The sequence below is a fragment of the Calliopsis andreniformis genome, chromosome 3, assembly GCF_051401765.1.
Source record: "Calliopsis andreniformis isolate RMS-2024a chromosome 3, iyCalAndr_principal, whole genome shotgun sequence".
Classification (NCBI taxonomy): Eukaryota; Metazoa; Arthropoda; class Insecta; order Hymenoptera; family Andrenidae; genus Calliopsis; species Calliopsis andreniformis.
The window spans coordinates 16021942-16027941 of NC_135064.1; positions in this window are offsets into that span (position 1 = coordinate 16021942).

Genomic DNA, 6000 nt, shown 5'->3' on the forward strand with positions numbered 1-6000 from the left:
ATTCATGTCTTTGACTTGTTAGTTTAAGATTTTTGTAAAGGGAGATCGATGGAACTTTGTTTCCATCTATCTCCCTGTGGGTCTCGACTCGCAGCAACCTCCTCGTGGTGAGACCCGGGCAATCGGTTCTGACCGAGCTAATAGCTGCGAATTGTATTAATATAAGATAGTAGTAGAAAGTGTGTATAACTTTTCTCCCTTGGTTAAAGGTCAAATTCGAAATTTCTAATTTTAGCGGGGTTAATTATTGTCTTACATGTAATTCCCAAAGCTATCATTCATAGACGAGTATAGGGTATCACTAGACAACTTTCACCTGTAATATGAATTTATCCGTAGAATACGGAGGATTAGAATTATCTGATTACAAACGTAATGAAAAATAATTTTTTGGAAAGTGATCGTGTTAATTCATGTCTAAAAATAATTGATTAAGGAGCTCTTGTTAATTAAAAAGTTTTAGTATTTAGAAAAATAGAAATTTCAAGTTTTATGTGTCTACTATTTGACTTCCTGCAAATACTTTATCAATGTATTATTAACTTATCAGGACACCCTGTATTAGACTTCCAATCGGTATTTTAATTTGAATTTTTACCACTCGTAGCGCTGCACTCTTATTTCACGTCCAGCTGCTAACGTTGAGCGTGACATAAAAATGGTAATAGGACTTTACAATCCCAAAAGCATAGAACAGAAAAAAGCTTCGCTTGACCAGTCTATCCTGTATACAGTGTATACAGTATATACTCGTATGTGATTCTACTAAATTCGCGCTCGAAAATGTCATTGCTATACCGATAGATATACAACATCCACAGAATTACCTCAAAATTCTATGAGATGGCGTTCTCATAGTTTTCAGAGAGATCCGCAAAACAGTGAAAGCAGGCATACGGCCAAATACTCTTCCAGTAAACAATATGGCCGGTTTAGTTTGGTGCGCGGGTTATGTCGTTCGTATCGTACTATCCAAGTGTTTATACTGCCACAGCCAGGATTAGTCGCTTTCGGTAAGTCCATACATCCAAAAGATCGTAAAGCCTCGTATAGAAAAGTCGAACGTACACGATTCGCAGCAAAGGACTTTGTACACGGTGATTGGCGATTATGAGTGGTGCCTTTCCGTCAATTACCGTCTGACCGTGTTCGAAGATATCTGTATGAAATCTTGACGATACTTGGCATCGTTGTTGACGATTGACTTTTATCCCTTGGCACACAGTCCATTGTTCCAAGCGTGAGAAGACGCGACGCGTCGTGTAAAATATCGTATTTTGAGATCGAAACGTTGAACGAACCCGCAGCTGAGATCGTGAACTTTGCGGTGAGTAGAGACAGTTTCAGGATTTTCTTTCACCTTCCCATAGAGAGTAGCTCGAAACTGGCTAATCTATCGCCGGTCTCGCGTCACTCGCGAACTTGGCCAAGGTTCCAATTTTCGATTGGCACTCTTCCTAGGAGCCCACGCGGATAAAGATTGAACTTCGTGTGACAACGTAACCGAAGCAACAGGTTTTTTGCTGCGAAACTGTCGATGACCTGTCCGTTTCAGTACTCGCCAATGCACTGACGATCGCGCGCAGAACTTTTCTGTGCGCTTCTCTTTCACTCGTTTTTCGAAATAAGATAATTGAATGGGGCGTTGGAAAAATTTGGCTGTTTGTTAGGGTACTTCATGGGAAATGGATAGTAATTTCTGGGAGGGAAAATTTTATCAAAGTATGTCATCTGACGTAACGGTAACGTAACGTACTCGTAACAGTAACGTTTTTTTTTTTTTCATGGAATTATCGAAGTTTACATGTTACATGTGTTAATACTTCAGTTACGATAAGCGATTAGAACTATTTCTATGTGTGGTTAATTTTTTCGAAAGTGGTAGATATGTATTAACATTATTTGAGATACTGCAGTGGAAAATTTGTGGATAGAATTTATGGAAATGGTTTGAATATTTACAGAGATACATGAAATGTATTAATAATACATACAAATAGTAATTTTAATAATCGAGATAAGGAAACGTACATATGGTAACTACTGAGGTTTCGAGGGCCCTATGATGCCGATAGCAAAAAGTATAATCGAACTATATTTGAATTTCTTGCGTATTCTTCACGTAAACTTATACGTAAACAATTTCAATTTCAAGAATGTATGTATAACTATTATAAACAGTTTACTAATTCATACAAATACAATGCAAATGAAAAATCCTAAGTAGAAACTTTTCATTTTTTAGCTTTTCTGAATCATAATTGTACAGTTTCAACTCTTACTTATTGTTAAAATATTCATATATTCGAGCTACACAAGAGTTGTGAGCAGATATAAGGCAATTAGGCATGCATAACATAGAAAAGATTTATGTTAACCAGTATTATTTGAATTCTAAATTACGCATGAACAAAAACGATAAGATTTCTACTTGATTATCCTATTTTGTTTTCTCGTTATCTCGGCACAATTCGCGAATACTGATTTCACGAATGTTGTGACATTGTGCAATCCGAATAAAGAAACACAGATTTCTTATACTTTCCTTTGGCACATTCAGAAATTGAAATCCACTTTTGAATATACTCCAAATTGATATCTATTTAGAATAACTCTTTGATCTAACATCGATCTCTGGCCTCATCGTTCGTCACTATTATACACGTAACCAGTATTATTATTCGGTTTTCGTGCCTCCTTTTCTTCTTGTTCTCTTTCACACACACGCGTATGTAAACAGTAGAACTCCTTTTGGGGAAAGTTACCATGTTTGTCGTTCGAGTATCTGGCGTTGTTGTTCAAGAATTACGTAAACTACAGCACCATTGCATCCGCCGCGTACAGTTCGTTTTGTTCGATGTGCAGTCGATGGTCAATTAAAGGCTGGAGATTCACTATTTGATCTGAAAACTACTGGAAAAGGTAGCTCCCTGCAACCGGTCGCTGTCTAACAATGATCACGTGTTAAACGAACGTCAGATCAAACAAACCGATAAATTGCGAATGATCCAATTCGGTTGCACGCACGCTTAATTGACCACCTATGTCGCGTTTCATAACGCTCGTTGCGATATTCAATTGCATTGCGTTCAATCGATTATGAGAAACGAATAGCGGTGCATTGCTTCAATAACGAATGGTTGTACAACGATTTCAGAGACGATCGACATGATTTTATTTAGCAATTCTAATCAATAATGGTATATAGGATATTAAGTGATTATTAGTGAAATACATGAATTACACAAACATTATTTCTTACTATCTTAATATGCGTGACCCTTTTACCAGTGGTGAGTTTTAGATAAAGATTCATCAACCTTAATCATATCATGTGGCAATGTCTAGAATATGAAAACATTCGCTCTAATGTGATCCAATTAGTGTTAATCCGATTAAAGTTCTCTAGTTCCCATATTTATGTTTTTCTAAGGGAGTCGAATATAAAGGCATTAAAAATGATTTATATTGTTTCTAAAAAGGTGTAAAATTAAAATATAAAATTATATATTTTAATACAGATATATTAGTATATTTTGTAACTACTTTACAAACTAAATGGTTTATGGCACCAAATTTAAATAAATAAATAAAAATGCATCAGCGTATATTTTACAATGGTTATTGCTGAAGATACTTGACATCTAGAAACACATGTTGACAATATTCGTTGCTACAGTAACGGATGTAAAATTAGACTGAGCAAAGAAATTTTGAAAGAAGCAACGATTCCTCTACAATGTTTGTGTCTATAAGCACGTGAAAAGCATTGTGCTATAGCAACGAGGTTAAAAATTGATAGATCTGAAAAGACGTAAATGTACAACTTGTGTTTCACTTATTGCATTGCGAAACGTGTACGTCACTAACCATAACTTTCTTTTATTAAGTTATTCACATCCAGAACATAAAACATTGTTCCCAAAAATAATAAAACTAGCAGTACCGCTTTAGCATTGTGCAAACGAGGCACTTGCCCCACGCATAAAGGGTCTTGGCACTTTATTGTCAGTTACTTCCACATTTTATAAGAAAAATGAATGTATTTGTAATAGTCGAGGCATCCAATGTTTTAACATACTTTTAGAACTGTATTACCCTTGTAGTAAATTGAAATTAAAGATCGAATCCACAGAATCGGGATGTGCTGTAAAATGTAGTCTCTTGAAAAATATACATCAGTTTGTAAATTATACAGTATTATAATATCTTTTTGTTCAAACTGTACAAACTAGTTGCTTCGGACCTCGCAACTTCTAGAGGCGGCAGTGAAACCAGTTTAGTTTTATAGGTTCAAATTCCTGAATATGATCTTCATTAAATAGATAAAGAATATCGTAAAGTGCAAAGAACTCTTCAGTTGAGTAAAATCTCTTCGCAATTCATGAGTATCTGTGCAGCACACGTGCCGCTAAGCACAGGCCACGTAGAAACTCTTTTCGTTGAATGCGTTTAATGTTATTTAACATTCTGACAGCATCATGTACAAACGTGCATCTAGACAGCTGCAGATGAATATTGCAGTCCGTGTAGATCGAAAGGGAAACCGTTAGCGGAATTCTTGTAAACTCTAAAGCATAAGCATATTTTAAAATATGCTCATATTTGAGTTACATTTTTAACCAGAATAAAAGAATAATTCTAAATGTATGAAAAACTCGAATACAAACTAAATATTTTATATTATTCTAGAAATAACTTTGTACCTTAGAGTCAAACTAACCCAAGTCCATTTTCCTCAAAATTCAGTTTTTTACAGAATCTTACTGTTTGTTCTTAATTTTATTGAAATAATAGGAATTTAATTAAGTTACGTTATAAATGAAGGAAATCTAATAATATAAGCTATTTCAAATACTATATCAAGAAGTAAATAATCATATTTATTTTTTGAGTCTTTTGAGAAATAAAAAAGAACTTGGGTCACATTGGCTCTCAGGTGCAGAATTATTGCATTCGAATGTTAAAAAAATTTTGATGCAATTCTTCTTCGAAATTCGAGCATTCTCGACCTAGGGAACCACCAAGCTTAATCCTTTCTCCGATGAAGTCCGTGTCGATCGACCTTGGACTCGGAAACGTCACGTGCGTTTTCACTTGTTCGAACGTATCTCTTGTGTTATGTAAATGTCGTTATACCTATCTCTTGTCGCAACGAAATTGTTACAGTTATTGCATACCTGTTATTTAGTATTTTTTCTCAGCCTCGCGTCATGTCTTATGCCGGAGTCCATCGTTATCAGCAACGTTGCTGATGATCCTCTTGATACGTTCGTTCTGACCGATAAAGAGGTGCGACTGTGTTGAAGTAAAAATGTTGGATACACGATCGTTGCGACCGTTTGTCTTAATAATAAAAACATTCCTCTCTAATCGTCTTAATAAAAATCAAGGACAAATTCAATGGATTCTTATTCAAATGCTTCTCGTACTGTATGCAGTAGATTTTCCTCTTGGAACAATTTTCTTAAGGTGTTCGGACTAAAACACTTTGACGCGTTCAAAAATTACTCATATTTTATAACAACAGCAGAGGAAAGTAAATGTTTGATTAATATAAGTTTTTGTGGCTTATTTTACAATGGTACTTTTAATTTTTGTTCAAAAATTCAAAATTAGCTACTTTAAAAAAAGCCATTATAACAATACTGTTACAAACCTAAATAAATAGTATTTAAAACAAAATTAACGCTGTTTTTTATAGCTCATATCATTATAAAATAAGTCACAAACATTTATCAAACTTTTTTTCTGCTGTTCTTTTAAAACATGAATATTTTTTTAGCCTGTCAAAGTGTCCTAAGCCCTTAACGCGGATCTACGTAGCTGATATGTTAGAGCATTGTGACCTCAATGATTCACCACCAAATTTACTATTCAATCCGCATATATCTATATAACAGGTGAACTGCACCATTGTACAGTTTCTGGTCGTTAAATAATTATTTTTCTAATGGTATTAAAGTGACTCTATTATCTTACTTCCGTTTCAACATTTCG